The sequence below is a fragment of the Tursiops truncatus genome, chromosome 1 (genome assembly GCF_011762595.2).
Source record: "Tursiops truncatus isolate mTurTru1 chromosome 1, mTurTru1.mat.Y, whole genome shotgun sequence".
NCBI lineage: Eukaryota > Metazoa > Chordata > Mammalia > Artiodactyla > Delphinidae > Tursiops > Tursiops truncatus.
Genome location: NC_047034.1, coordinates 3,171,804 through 3,188,644, shown reverse-complemented (window position 1 = coordinate 3,188,644; position 16,841 = coordinate 3,171,804). Strand labels below are relative to the sequence as shown.

Below are 16,841 nucleotides of genomic sequence, written 5' to 3'. Positions count from 1 at the left end.
TACACCATGATCAAGTGGGTTTTATCCCAGGAATGCAAGGATTCTTCAATATATGCAAATCAATCAATGTGATAAACCATATTAACAAATTGAAGGAGAAAAACCATATGATCATCTCAATATATGAAGAAAAACTTGTGACTAAATTCAACACCCATTTATAATTAAAACCCTCCAGAAAGTAGGCATTGAGGGAACTTACCTCAACATAATAAAGTCCATATATGAGAAACTCACAGCCAACATCCTTCTTAATGGTGACAAATTGAAACTATTTCCACTAAGATAAGGAACAAGACAAGGTTGCACACTCTCACCACTATTATTCAACATAATTTTGGAAGCTAAAAATAGAACCCAGCTAAAAATATGACCCAGCAATCCCACTACTTGGCATATACCCTGAGAAAACCATAATTCAAAAAGAGCCATGTACCACAATGTTCATTGCAGCCCTATTTACAATAGCCAGCACATGGAAACAACCTAAGTGTCCATCGACAGATGAATGGATAAAGAAGATGTGGCACATATATACAATGGAATATTATTCAGCCATAAAAAGAAATGAAATTGAGTTATTTGTCGTTAGGTGAATGGACCTAGAGCCTATCATACAGAGTGAAGTAATTCAGAAAGAGAAAAACAAATACCATTGCTAACACATATGTATGGAATCTTAAAAAAAAAAAAGTGGTTCTGATGAATCTAGGGGCAGGACAGGAATAAAGACACAGACGTAGAAAATGAACTTGAGGACACGGGGAGGGGGAAGGGGAAGCTGGGACGAAGTGAGAGAGTAGCACTGACATATATAAACTACCAAATGTAAAGTAGATAACTAGTGGGGAGCAGCTGCATTGCATGTGGAGATCACCTAGGTGCTTTATGACCACCTAGAGGGGTGGGATATGGAGGATGGGAAGGAGATGCAAGAGGGAGGGTATATGGGGATATATGTATACATATAGCTGATTCACTTTGTTTTATAGCAGAAACTAACACAACATTTTAAAGCAATTATACCCCAATAAAGATGTTAAAAAAAGAATAAATAAAAAGTAAATGATTGGATGACAGGCATAGAGGAAAAAGGAACAAAGAAGACGAATAGAAAGAAAGGTAAACTAGAGAGGAAAATAAAGGGAGAGTCCAGCACTGAAATTTCTGGCATTAACCATTGGTTGAGGAAAGCCATGGGTCTAGATATTGATGTCTTCCAATATCCAGTGAAATGACACCATATGCAATTGTGTTGATTGTGAAGACAGGCAGTAATAATCACTTTACAATGAAGGACGCATTGAGTAGCCCCATGTTTTCTAGTTCTTTAACATTTTTGTATAAAGCACCATCTGTGAGACATTGTAAAACAAGTCATCACCTAAAATTACATGTCCTTATCATGAATGCTATTACATATATGTACATATACCAATTGTACATCTATACATATATACAAATGGAAGCAAATTGTTGAATTTAATAAAAGAACTAGACATTTTTGCAACAGTTAAAAATCCTTATAATAGGTCAATAGAATTCTATGGGAAAAAAAATCTCCTTTCCTTAATTCCATCATTAGGAAAATAAAATTCTGAATGTAGAATCAGTTTCTGAAACTGAATGTATGCAATGATTGATAATCATATTGGAATAAAAGTATCATTTCTCGACTTTATAGTGCACATGACTAAGTAACAAAGCTAACTCTACAGTATGGAAAATTTTCTTCTGCTTTCTGACATAAATTCCTCTAATGATTTGCCTGGACTGGAAAGCTATTTTTTCTAAGCTTTCCTCCTCATGTCTTATTCAGCATACATTTTGAGGACAGCTGGAGAAGCCTATAATGAGTTACATTAATAACCAAAGATGGGAAATGATGGGCATTCTTAAAGGGAGGGGAAGATAAAAACTGAGAATATGCAAATGTTTGGGTACAGCCAGGAGTGAATTAGTAATGAGTGTGGCATAACTAAGATCAGAGATGAAGATATAGTGAAAAGGATGCCTGTGGATGTGACTCTTAGCACCGTATAGCAATATCAGACATCCTGGAATGTGACTGCCTTGAAGCCACACAGTACATCAATTCAATTACTCCACCTGGGGTAGAATGGGAGCAAAAACTCACTCAAACTGACTCTTGTGTTTTTACCTCTAGGAGAATTTTGGTCAATGGGAAGCTGTTTTTATTTAAAAAGTCAGGCAATCTAGAAGAAGCCAGTGTTTCATTATATAAGGGGGTAGACCAGGAGGTAAAAGAACTTGAAAGAAAATTAATTTTCCATGAAAACTGGGATGGGGGTACACAGAGTGAGAATTTCACTTAGGCTTTCCATCATAGTCAATATTTAATAAGAAAATGACAATCTCTTGTTAAATAATATAAAAAATTAAGCAAAAATTAGACTTCTATAAAATTATTTTTTAAAAGATTTCTAACCAGTGACCTTTGATAAAGGCATGCTATTTTCTGTGCTTTTTTATATTTTGCTTTTAATATTTCTATTTTCTATAATGTATTTGTACCCTTGACTCCAATATTATCTGTCTTAATTTTATCTATTCTACTTAAAATTATATTCCTTGTCAATCCTCCGGGTTTTTTTTTTATCCCTGGTATTTTCTTGGTTCAGTAAGGTATTACCTATGATAAGGCAAAGATCTATTCATGCTCATTTAAATCTCATATAACTACTAGACCAGAGGTAAGAAGTTGGAAGCAGATAAATATTGATTTAAGTGTAATTCTATGTGCATAGAGCATCAGATGACCATGCAGATTTTTACCAAACTCGATTTTCAGTTGTACTTTTAGGCCTTTTGCAGAGATAAAGGGGAGGAGGGAGTGTTGTGAAAAGCCTAAGTGCAGTATGTCCAAGAAAAGCCCTTCTTGAGTGTGTCATGGAGGGCAGGAGGGATGTGCTGGGTTTATGTCCCTACCTGAATCTATCACTAACTGTATCCACTGCAAATGCAGGCGAGTGCATCTGTAATGGAAAAGCTCAGGTTGATATTCCTCTGTTCTGGTTCGTTAAGGAGGATAAGTAATGCTCTGAGGCCAAATGAAAAATTAACCCAAGAGGAAACTCAAAAAGAAAACCATTCTCAGGGACTGAAGAACACTTGAAAGAACACGACTCAGCAGAGAAAGAGGATATAGAATAGATCTGGAAACTCTCCTATGAAGTAGGATTTGGGGCTTTCTGAAGGAGCTTCATCTTGCTTTCTAAGACAGTCAGTCCTTTATCTGTTCCAGCACGGCACGGCACGTACAAGTATTCTCAAATCAATCTTCTAAAGCATCCCTAGTCGTGAGCAAAGGCAGCATGTGATGGACTCTTATCACCTGTCTACCTCTAACTCCACCTTTTTTTTTATAGCTCTGCCACACACCCCGGGGGGTTAGAACATTATGATTGAATTCCAGGCCTTCATCATCATATGTCAGATTCACAAACCCTAGCAACAAGAGGGAAGAATATTGCTACTTCCCCAAACTGAAGACAGGCCATGCTAATTCAGTGACAGATACGAAAATGTCATAAGTAAATGGACATCACTCTGAAGAGGGCTGTGAAGTGTGGTGGCTGGCCTGCAGAGATGCATCTGACCAATTAATTACGACCCACCTCCGCTGTTCCACATGAGGGATGCTTGTAGGCAAATCTGAAATATGTGTCTGAAGACATTTACATTTTTGGTAGGGAATTAAGTAAAAGGCTGCCTACATATATGGCGTGGCAGAGCAGGATGTAGTTTTTTACACACACCATAAAAATGCCATAAGCACAGACTCTTGGCAAAAGATGCATTAATGCATCTGAGGAAGCCTGCAAGAATGTGTTTGACAGATTCTTTCATGTGCTGGCTTGATCAACATGTGTTTAAGATGAATTTAGGTGTGGAGCTTCACAATGACCAGATAAAAATGCAAATATGGACAACGGGAATAGCTACAGAAAAAAGTAATTTGGTGAAGAAGAGACTCAGGAATTTCTGATGAGGATTAAAAAGATGAAAGTTGGAGAACAAATGTTATCACAGGTCTATAGACAAATATACTCAGGTCAGATAACAAAGGAAACAACAAAGGAAAGGAAATGAATCTCATTAGATGCCATTGAAAAGGTGCAATTTAGATTTGACTAAAATAAACTCAAGACTGGAATCCATCAATAAGGAAATATGCAATGTTTAAAAATAAAAATATCTTAGGACTTCCCTGGTGGCACAGTGGTTAAGAATCCGCCTGCCAATGAAGGGGACATGGGTTCGAGCCCTGGTCCGGGAGGATCCCACATGCTGCGGAGCAACTAAGCCCATGCACCACAACTACTGAGCCTGCACTCTAGAGCTCATGAGCCACAACTACAGAAGCCCGCATGCCTAGAGCCCATGCTCCGCAGCAAAGAGAAGCCACTGCAATGAGAAGCCCAGGCACCGCAACAAAGAGTAGCCCCTGCTTGCCACAACTAGAGAGAAGCCTGCGTGCAGCAATGAAGACACAACGCAGCCAAAAAAAAATAAATAAATAAAAATATCTTTAATAAAAGAAAAAGTTTTTTTATATAAATAAATACCCATAAAACTGAATATGGGAGCATGGTGAATATTATTTGTTTATGGATAAAAATAGAAAGAACCAGAGGCATTCTCTTTGGAAAGTAAACTACACACACGCCTGTTAGAATTAAAGGGATGAACAATGTTTTGTAATAGAGACCACAGCATGGTCACAGGAGTAAATAGTGACAGGAGGCTTCGAGAATTTATCAGAAAACATCTGGTTTAAAGACAGTGGATCAAAGATTGCATTTTCCTACTTTTCTTTTAGAAAATATCCCAAAGCAATTTGAACAACTCATCTTTGATGAAATTAGGAGATATCTATAATATCAAATCACAATATATAAAATATATGGAAAAAAGGCTGCCGAACTTAGTAAAAGGAAAATGGAAGTGCAGGAAGGTCTTTAAGGGGTGTAGAAGTTTCCCATCTCAGGTATCGCTTGTAAGACAAGTAAGTGGCATGTACTGAGGGCCACTGCTTTCGTTTTTAAAGCAGGAGAATTGTGTGCAGAGGCTGATGGTGGCCATTTTCCTGGATCCAGTTGGCATGACAAAAAAGCAGGTAAGGAGCAGCGAATAGAGGATACTACCTAGAACTCCTATGTGTAGAAGCCATCAGGAAGCCAGAGGATGAAGCTGAGAGAATCTGCAGTAGGAGCAGCTGCAGTCTCAGTTGGCCAAGACAAGAAAGTCTGAAAGAACTTCTTGCTCTTGCAAGAAAAGCCACTTTCAAAATAACTAATCATCTAAAAGGAGCAGCTAACGATCTATGCACAGTGACTAAAAAGTAAAGGAAAGGAGATACCACGGTATAAAATAGAAGTGATAACAAATAAGTAGAAAAACAGTTTAATGAAGGAATTGCCTTTACTGGAAAACAGAAGAGATACAAGAGCTCAAAGAAGATATGGTAAAAATAACAGCAGCTGGCAGGGCTCAAGAAAGATGTGGAATTGAAAAAAATCAATCTATTGCAGAACTGAAGACCACATTGAAAGCAACACAGTAGAGTATAAACCTGGCTGAAAACATAGTAACACATATGTGGACAAAGTGATGAAAACAGATAAGATACAAGATAGAAGAACCATGACTGAAAAATGGTTCAAGAGAATATATAAATATGCAAGGCTGATAAAGGAGATCCAACGTATATATAGTTGGTGTTTCTGAGAGGAAAACCAATACAATAAATTTAAAAATACACAAAATTCAAAGACATTTTCCAGAAATGAAAGTACCCACCATGTCAGAGGAAAAAATGACATAGAATGACCAGCATTGAGGCATATCCTAATAACGACACTGAACTTCAAAATTAAAAATTCTTTTGATATCCAGACATAAAGATTAAGTCACCCATAAGGGGAAAATAGTCAGGTGGGCCTCATATTCTTCCACAGCAATAGCTGATGCGGAGATAACCAGTAGAACAAGATTAGAATTCTTCCAAATCAACAACAATAAAATATGTGGACAAACAAATTAGAGTCAGCAGAACATACACACAAAGACTATCTCTATCTCTATCTATCGACCTATCTATCTATAGTATCTTTATCTATTTAGAATTATATGTATTATGTATATAACATATATAATCAAATATAAAATATGATAAATGAATAAAGACTTAAGTAGTGTAATGTCAAAGTAAACTGACTAAACTACACTTTTAAAAGTAGAAGATTCTCATTATTAGCTTCCAAAGCCAAACCCAAGCTATGTGTTATGTACGTGTGCTACACCTAAAACACAAGTGATCAGAAAGTTGGAAAAGAAAAGGTAGGTAAACACATAGCAGCAAATGTGCACAAAAAGAAAACAGGGTCATGAACTTCATGATAGCCAAGGTCAACATGTAACCAAACAAAAGGGCACTTTACAATGGAGACTAACAGTTATGGATACACACACACAAACACACACACACGCACGTATGTGTGTATATATATATATATATTTATATTTATATTTCTAATGATAATATATATCAATACCTAAACATTACATAATATAGCATCAACATTAAGAAAGCAAAAATTATAGAAAAAAAAGTAAAGAAATGTTTCGTGTAGGAAACTTCAGTTCACTTTTCTGAGCCGTAAAGAAGAGGAAGCAAATAGAAAGATAACAATAGCTAACCATTTTTAAGTCTCTCTATGCACAAACCACAAATTTAAGTGCATTAAAATATGTTAACGGATTTAAGCATTTTAAGAAACTAATGATGTGAGAACTCTAATCATAACCAGTTTACAGATGAGGGAAATTAGACACAGAGAGGTCAAATATCATATTTAAGGTAAAACGCTAGTAAGTAGTAAAGCTGGAAACTTACAATTCACTAGTTTCCTCCACAATTTGCCCTTTTAACCACTGTTACCTTCCATGGGAAAGAGGCAAGGGAAGTAATAATTATGTAGATATATTTGCTACGAAAAAGCTTTTTTCTGCCTGGAATACCTTCTTTCCAAACGCATATCTGTCACAAATATTGAACACATATTACTAGATCATGAAGAAAATCTCTAAACATTCCCCAAAGTAGACAGAGTACAGATAAAATTCTGACCACCAAGCAGTAAATCTCAAAATTATATTGCTATGAAAAAAAGTATCAATATTTTAAAGTAACATTCTCTTACATAACTTTTTAGATACAGAAGAAATGAAAATGAAATAATACTGATAATGAAGCACACTTATGAAAATGTGTGTGGAACATTTAAATCAGTACTAGAAGAAAACTCCCTGGTCCTTTATCTAAAGCTAACTTTTTCATGTATACCTTCAATCATATCCCCCGTGCATTCTCAGAAATAATCCACTGTTGATTATCCCTTTTCTCTGTTGTATTTTCAAGCTCACCTTGCCCTGTAAGGCTTCTTCCCATTGGCTTTTAAATATGGACAAAATTTTCCCATTGGAGACCTCTCAGCCCCTTCAGCTACTTGTCTCCTTTTCACAGTCAAACATCTTGAAAGAGTTGAACATATTTAATATCTTAGGTTTGATATTCCTCAGCCCACTAAAATATGGCTTCCAGTGTCAATATGCCTTGAAACGGCAATATGCCTTTATACTCTGAACAGCCAACTCCATGTTGCTAAACGAACATTTCTGCATCTTCCTCATTTCTTAGTCACAAGAATGCTGCTGATCATTTCTTCCCTCTTAAAATACTCTCTTCCTCTGGTTTCCGTGACACACAGCACTCTTTGTTTCCCTTCTACCTCTCTGGCCACTCCTCCATTTCTTCTGTAAGCTCGTCCTTTCATGCCCTGTTGTCTCTAGACTTGGACCCCACCCCCTTCCTAGCTTCCAGCTTTTCCTTAGCTCCCAAGTGCTCTCATTCTACAGCCTCTTGCTAGAAAACCCGAACCACATTCATGACTTTCATCACGACGTTTAGGCAGCTAGCTCACTTTTTTTTTTTATGGCTAGCCCAGAAGTCATTATCATAGGCATCCGAGCTGCTGTAACAGAACACCACAGATAGAATGGCTCATAAACAACAGAATCTAATTTCTTACAGTTCTGGAGGCTGGGACGTCCAAGATCAATGTACCAGCAAAATTTCTGTCTGCGAAGGGCCCACTTCCTGGTTCTCAGACAGCTGTGTTTTTGCTGTGTCCTTACATGGCATGAGGGAAGGGCCCAGGGAGCTCTCTGGGGTCTCTTTTACAAGGGCACAAATCCCATTCATGAGGGCTCTGCCCTCATGACCTAATCACCTCCCCAGGGACCCACTTCCAAAACCATCACAATGAGGTTTATGATTGTAGCATATGAATTTAGGGGGGACACAAATATCCAGTCCATAACAGTCATTGAGCTTCAGATCTATATACAACACTGACTAATGTCAATGACAGCTCGAATTCACTATGTCCAAAACCAAACCCACGATCTCTCTTCCTGTTCAAGTGACTCAGTGAAAGACACTTTCACCAACTCAGTTTCTGAAGCTAGAACTTAGAAGTCATATTGAATAGCTCTCTCTCCCTATACTTTCCCATGTTTAATGTTACAGAACTCTGTGGATTTTATTCCTTAAATGTACTCTAAATCTCTCCAATTCGTTCCATATTCACAAGTTCTGCTATAGGTCAAGCTTAAATTGTTATAAAGCACTTAACATATATTACTAAGTTCTGGATAATAAAAATTAAAGAGGAAGATGGCGGAAGAGTAAGACGCGGAGACCACCTTCCTCCCCACAGATACACCAGAAATACATCTACACGTGGAAAAACTCCTACAGAACACCTACTGAACGCTGGCAGAAGACCTCAGACCCCCCAAAAGGCAAGAAACTCCCCACGTACCTGGGTAGGGCAAAAGAAAAAACAGAGACAAAAGCATAGGGACGGGCCCTGCACCAGTGGGAGGGAGCTGTGAAGGAGGAAAGGTTTCCAGACATTAGAAGCCCCTTCGCGGGCGGAGACTGCGGGTGGCGGAGTGGGGAGCTTCGGGGCCGCGGAGGAGAGCGCAGCAACAGGGGTGCAGAGGGCAAAGCGGGGAGATTCCCGCACAGAGGATCAGGGCTGACCAGTACTCACCAGCCCGAGAGGCTTGTCTGCTCACCCGCCGCGGCAGGCGGGGCTGGGAGCTGAGGCCCGGGCTTCAGTCGGAGCCCAGGGAGAGGACTGGGGTTGGCAGCGTGAGCACAGCCTGCTCGGGTTTACTGCACGGCTAGTCGGGAGGGAGTCCGGAGAAAACTCTGGATCTGCCGAAGAGGCAGGAGACTTTTTCTTCCCTCTTTGTTTCCTGGTGTGCAAGGAGAGGGGATTCAGAGCGCCACTTAAAGGAGCTCCAGAGACGGGCGCGAGCCGCACGGCGCGCCTCAGGCTGGTGTTACGTCACGCCGGCCTCTGCTGCCGCAGGCCCGCCCCGAACTCCGTGCCCCTCCCTCCCCCACGGCCTGAGTGAGCCAGAGACCCGGAAGCAGCTGCTCCTTTAAGCCCGTCCTGTCTGAGCGAAGAGCAGATGCCCTCCAGCGACCTACACGCAGAGGCAGGGCCACATCCAAAACTGAGACCGGGGAGCTGTGAGAACAAAGAAGAGAAAGGGAAATCTCTCCCAGCAGCCTCAGAAGCAGCGGATTAAAGCTCCACAGTCAACTTGATGTACCTGCATTTGTGGAATACATGAATACACAACGAATCATACTAAATTAAGGAGGAGGCCTTTGAGAGCAAGATTTATGGTTTTTTCCCCTTTTCCTCTTTTTGTGTGTATGTATATGCTTCTGTGTGAGATTATGTCTGTATAGCTTTGCTTCCACCATTTGTCCTAGGGTTCTATCCGTCCAGTTTTTTTTTTTTTTTACTTTTTTTACTTTTTTTCTCTTAATAATTATTTTTTTATTTTAATAACTTTATTATATTTTATCTTACTTTATTATATTTTACTTTAACTTCTTTCTTTTTTTCCTTCCTTCCCTACTTCCTTCCGCCCTCCCTCCCACCCTCCCTCCCTCCCTTCTTTCTTTCTTTCTTCTTCTACTAATTCTTTCTTTCTACTTTTTCTCCCTTTTATTCTGAACCATGTGGATGAAACGCTCTTGGTGCTGCAGCCAGGAGTCAGTGCTGTGCCTCTGAGGTGGGAGAGCCAACTTCAGGACACTGGTCCACAAGACACCTCCCAGCTCCACATAATATCAAATGGCGAAAATCTCCCAGAGATCTCCATCTCAACACCAGCACCCAGCTTCACTCAATGACCAGCAAGCTACAGTGATGGACATCCTATGCCAAACAACTAGCAAGACAGGAACACAACCCCACCCATTAGCAGAGAGGCTGCCTAAAATCATAATAAGTCCACAGACACCCCAAAACACACCACCAGACGTAGACCTACCCACCAAAAAGACAGGATCCAGCCTCATCCATCAGAACACAGGCACTAGTCCCCTCCACCAGGAAGCCTACACAAACCACTGAACCAACCTTAGCCACTGGGGACAGACACCAAAAACAATGGAAACTATGAACCTGCAGACTGCAAAAAGGAAACCCCAAACACAGTAAGATAACCAAAATGAGAAAACAGAGAAACACACAGCAGATGAAGGAGCAAGATAAAAACCGACCAGACCTAACAAATGGAGAGGAAATAGGCAGTCTACCTGAAAAAGAATTCAGAATAATGATAGTAAAGATGATCCAAAATCTTGGAAATAGAATAGACAAAATGCAAGAAACATTTAACAAGGACCTAGAAGAATTACAGATGAAACAAACCATGATGAACAACACAATAAATGAAATAAAAAATACTCTAGATGGGATCAATAGCAGAATAACTGAGGCAGAAGAACGGGTAAGTGACCTGGAAGATAAAATAGTGGAAATAACTGCTGCAGAACAGAATAAAGAAAAAAGAATGAAAAGAACTGAGAACAGTCTCAGAGACCTCTGGGACAACATTAAACGCACCAACATTCGAATTATAGGGGTTCCAGAAGAAGAAGAGAAAAAGAAAGGGACTGAGAAAATATTTGAAGAGATTATAGTTGAAAACTTCCCTAATATGGGAAAGGAAATAGTTAATCAAGTCCAGGAAGCACATAGAGTCCCATCCAGGATAAATCAAAGGAGAAATACGCCAAGACACATATTAATCAAACTGTCAAAAATTAAATACAAAGAAAACATATTAAAAGCAGCAAGGGAAAAACAACAAACAACACACAAGGGAATCCCCATAAGGTTAACAGCTGATCTTTCAGCAGAAACTCTGCAAGCCACAAGGGACTGGCAGGACATATTTAAAGTGATGAAGGAGAAAAACCTGCAACCAAGATTACTCTACCCAGCAAGGATCTCATTCAGATTTGATGGAGAAATTAAAACCTTTACAGACAAGCAAAAGCTGAGAGAGTTCAGCACCACCAAACCAGCTCTACAACAACTGCTAAAGGAACTTTTCTAGACAAGAAACACAAGAGAAGGAAAAGACCTACAATAACGAACCCAAAACAATTAAGAAAATGGGAACAGGAACATACATATTGATAATTACCTTAAATGTAAATGGACTAAATGCTCCCACCAAAAGACACAGATTGGCTGAATGGATACAAAAACAAGACCCATATATATGCTGTCTACAAGAGACCCACTTCAGACCTAGAGACACATACAGACTGAAAGTAAGGGGGGTGGAAAAAGATATTTCATGCAAATGGAAACCAAAAGAAAGCTGGAGTAGCAGTTCTCATATGAGACAAAATAGACTTTAAAATAAAGACTATTAGAAGAGACAAAGAAGGACACTACATAATGGTCAAGGGATCGATCCAAGAAGAAGATATAACAATTGTAAATATTTATGCACCCAGCATAGGAGCACCTCAATACATAAGGCAAATACTAACAGCCATAAATGGTGAAATCGACAGTAACACATTCATAGTAGGGGATTTTAACACCCCACTTTCACCAATGGACAGATCATCCAAAATGAAAATAAATAAGGAAACACAAGCTTTAAATGATACATTAAACAAGATGGACTTAATTGATATTTATAGGACATTCCATCCAGAAACAACAGAATACACATTTCTCTCAAGTGCTCATGGAACATTCTCCAGGATAGATCATATCTTGGGTCACAAATCAAGCCTTGGTAAATTTAAGAAAATTGAAATTGTATCAAGTATCTTTTCCAACCACAACGCTATGAGACTAGATATCAATTGCAGGAAAAGATCTGTAAAAAATACAAACACATGGAGGCTAAACAATACACTACTTAGTAACGAAGTGATCACTGAAGAAATCAAAGAGGAAATTTAAAATTACCTAGAAACAAATGACGCTGGAGACACGATGCCCCAAAATCTATGGGATGCTCCAAAGCAGTTCTAAGAGGGAGGAAAAATCATACGGCATAAATCACAGCAAGATCCTTTTTGACCCACCTCCTAGAGAAATGGAAATAAAAACAAAAATAAACAAATGGGACCTAATGAAACTTCAAAGCTTTTGCACAGCAAAGGAAACCATAAACAAGACGAAAAGACAACCCTCAGAATGGGAGAAAATATTTGCAAGTGAAGCAACTGACAAAGGATTAATCTCCAAAATTTATAAGCAGCTCATGCAGCTCAATAACAAAAAACCAAGTGACCCCATTCAAAAATGGGCAGAAGACCTAAATAGACATTTCTCCAAAGAAGATATACAGACTGCCAACAAACACATGAAAGAATGCTCAACATCATTAATCATTAGAGAAATGCAAATCAAAACTACAATGAGATGTCATCTCACACCAGTCAGAATGGCCATCATCAAAAAATCTAGAAACAATAAATGCTGGAGAGGGTGTGGAGAAAAGGGAACCCTCTTGCACTGTTGGTGGGAATGTAAATTGATACAGCCACTATGGAGAACAGTATGGAAGTTCCTTAAAAAACTACAAATAGAACTACCATATGACCCAGCAATCCCACTACTGGACATATACCCTGAGAAAACCATAATTCAAAAAGAGTCATGTACCAAAATGTTCATTGCAGCTCTATTTACAATAGCCCGGAGATGGAAACAACCTAAGTGTCCATCATCGGATGAATGGATAAAGAAGATGTGGCACATATATACAATGGAATATTACTCAGCCATAAAAAGAAACGAAATTGAGCTATTTGTGATGAGGCGGATAGGCCTAGAGTCTGTCATACAGAGTGAAGTAAGTCAGAAAGAGAGAGACAAATACCGTATGCTAACACATATATATGGAATTTAAGAAAAAAAAATGTGAAGAACCTAGGGGTAAGACAGGAATAAAGACACAGACCTACTAGAGAACGGACTTAAGGATATGGGGAGGGGGAAGGGTAAGCTGTGACAAAGTGAGAGAGAGGCATGGACATATACACACTACCAAACGTAAGGTAGATAGCTAGTGGGAAGCAGCCGCATAGCACAGGGAGATCAGCTCGGTGCTTTGTGACCTCCTGGAGGGGTGGGATAGGGAGGGTGGGAGGGAGGGAGACGCAAGAGGGAAGAGATATGGGAACATATGTATATGTGTAACTGATTTACTTTGTTATAAAGCAGAAACTAACACACCATTGTAAAGCAATTATACTCCAATAAAGATTAAAAAGAAAAGATGTCAAAAAAATTAAATAAAATATGCAAAATTTGAAATAAAATATCATATGAAATCAGTTGCCATTTTCTTTTTTTTCTTTTTCTTTTTTTTTTTTTTTTTGCGGTATGTGGGCCTCTCACTGTTGTGGCCTCTCCCGTTGCGGAGCACAGGCTCCGGACGCGCAGGCTCAGCGGCCATGTTTCACGGGCCCAGCCGCTCCGCGGCATGTGGGATCTTCCCGGACCGGGGCACGAACCCGCGTCCCCTGCATCGGCACGCAGACTCTCAACCACTGCGCCACCAGGGAAGCCCTTGTCGCCATTTTCTTAATCTCAGGAAAAGAAAACAAAAACCTATTCTCTAGCAGTGATCAGCACAAGTGCAGCTCATAGGGGTAAATAAACTTTAACCAAAGGCATCTTAGGGCACACTATGTAGTTAAAACAAATAAGCCTAATATATTAGAAAACTGAGCTTTAATACCAGGTTATTCTTGAGTTTGATAGCCCTTATACAATTTTTCCTGTTACCTTGTTGGGAATTTGCTTGGAAGGAGGAGTAGGGATTAGAACATATCTGCGAGGCTCAAATATGTCTAATTTGCAAAGTAATTGATGGATGTCTTCAATCCTCATCTCAAGAGGTAAATGTATCCTGAACATAAGTAGAAGAAATAATTTCCCAGGGAAGCTCCGTAGATAACATAATCCTTTTCTGCTTAAATGGCATCGCTTAGTGACATAATGGGCAGCACAGATTTAACATGCTTGGCTTCCAAGTTCTGTTCTTAACCACTGTGCTGTAATATACTACTGTGGATGAAAAGTGTCACCTGACATATCAGTAAATAAAGAATGTCGTGGCCATCGAGCCAGCAGCCACCACAGTGCACCTGAGGGCACTCAGGATGGAGAGAAGCAGGATACTGGCCCTAGAGAGCTGAGGTGCATATCAAAGGAATGATTTCAAGGAGCCCAGACTCTTGCATCTTCCCATACATAGAAAAAGCTCTAAGTTCATTAACTTGATATCTGATTTTCTTTAATTAACAGTAATCTTTTGATGTTCTGACTACCCAGTTTTTGTTGCAAAACTCGTATGTATCCCGGCTCCTCCCTTACCTCTTTGGAGCCGTCCCTCAGAGCTATTGGAGAGGTTGTCTTCCAGGCTTAAGTCCTCAGTTTTGTCCACCAAATAAAACATAATCCTCAACTTTTAGGTTGTGCATTTTTTTTCAGTTGACACTACCTACTATTAAAAATAAAAACATGGGAACTGAAGGCAAGGACAAACCCTAAGGCAGAAAAGAATGTCATCAACTATTGAATATGCCGAGTGAGAGTGGATAAGGCTTAGTCTTTGGTACACGCAAAACATGTCCTTGGTAGTCCCAATATAATGGATCCTTTCAGTAAAAGTCAGGATAGTATGCTTCAGGAAAAAGCAACCCCAAGTTCTCAGTGGCTTAGAAAGCAATGGTCTTTTTTCTCATTATCATTCTACAAGTCCACCATTGTCCTCTTTCAAACACTCAGGCTAAGGGAGCCTCAATCTCTGTACCTTCACCATTGCTGAAGCAGTAAGAAAGGAAGATGACAAATAGTGTCCTGACCCTTGAAGTGTCTTCCCAGAAATGACATAAATTATGTCTATTGCAAAGCAGGTCCCCACAAAAGCGATGGAGAAGGAGACTAAGGTATATTTGGTGAACAAAACTGATGGAAACAGTAACGACCATGACAACTTTATAGGATGCTGGGGTCCCAAATCAGCATGTTGTTGCAACACTCAGTGTAGGATAGGGAAGATTAGGGTTCGTCCTGGGTATTTTTCTGTGCACTGTCTAGGCTATGGCTGCCCTGTACATCAGGACATGGAGCGAGAAGGCAGAGCCAGCATGGTAGTAACCTGAGTGACAATTTGAAAGTCGCTTGGTACTCATGAAATTAAGACAATGGGAATTAGTTAAATGGTTCAGATATTTCGCAACTTTCAATGAAGATAAATTAAAACATCCATTTCCACATTATGTTTTATCAGGGATATGACAAATTTAAACTTTAACATTGTCTCCCCTGGAGAGTGTGTGATTGGAACTTTTAAGCTTGGCTTTTGTGATTTGCTTTCTTCCATATCCAATGTCTGACCAAACTAATTTCAGATCACTGCATTCCTTAGATATAATAACTCATTCAATCAGGTCATAATTTACTGTGGTATGTCTGGAAGCCATTATGTTTTTCTAAAATACTGCACATTTTTCTGCTCTAATCCTTCTACTTGATTCTATAGTTTATCTCAGGATTCAGTCCTATTCATTTCTGAATTATTGAGGAGCACCACGTGATATTCACCAATTCTTCTTTCTCTTGCAGCACCTCTCCCTGTCCTGATCTACCCATCAGCATTCAAACATGCCATGATTTCTCCCATCTTTAAAAAAACAAAAACAAACAAACAAAAAAACTGTCTTGATTCCATATTGCCCTCCATCTACTGCCCCATTTTTCAACTCCCCATTTTTGCAAAAATCCTGTATTTCCAATTCCTCTCATCCTAACTGTCCTTGATCCAAGTCGAATCAGGTGTCCATCTGCATCTGACGGTATCTATATGCTGTAAATCTAGCTGGCAGTCCTGAGCCCACATTTAACTTGACTACTGAGCAGCTGTTGACCCTTGATCTCTCGCTGCTTCATGAAGCACTTTCTACGCCTTGCTTCCAGGACATATTTGCTTAGCTCTTGTCTTGGTTCATTGCCCACATTTTCCCAGCCTTCTTTGCTAGTTCTCCCTCATCTACTGACTTTTAAATGTTGGAGAGCCCCATCTCTCCCTCCCATCTCTAGCTACGCTCACTCCCCAGGTGCTCTCATCAAGTCTCATGTATCTCAATGTCATCTATGTGGTGAGAATGACCAAATTTCGATCTCATCCTTTAATCTCTCCCCTAAACTCCAGAGTCATATTTCCAGCTATGACTTGACATCTCCTGTTGACTGTCTAAATAGGAATCTCAAACTTAACATGCTCAAAACTGAACTTCTGATGACGACTAAACCTAGTCCTTCTAAAGATGCCCCAATCTTCCAACTGCTCATGACGAGAACTGTGGAGTCACCATCGCTACTCATTTTCTCTCAAAA

The 16,841-nt window shown here is 39.5% G+C and overlaps 1 long non-coding RNA gene across 6 annotated transcripts in view; it reads right to left on the bottom strand.

Moving 5' to 3' along the window:
* The window catches only part of LOC109547513 (uncharacterized), a 268,139-nt gene extending 258,717 nt beyond the window's left edge, over nt 1-9,422 (bottom strand). For all 6 annotated transcript variants that reach the window (XR_012329812.1, XR_012329808.1, XR_004524070.2 and 3 more), the window contains exon 1: nt 9,144-9,422. This is a non-coding gene — a long non-coding RNA (uncharacterized lncRNA). The remainder of the gene's footprint in view (nt 1-9,143) is intronic.
* Nucleotides 9,423-16,841: the final 7,419 nt, after the last annotated feature.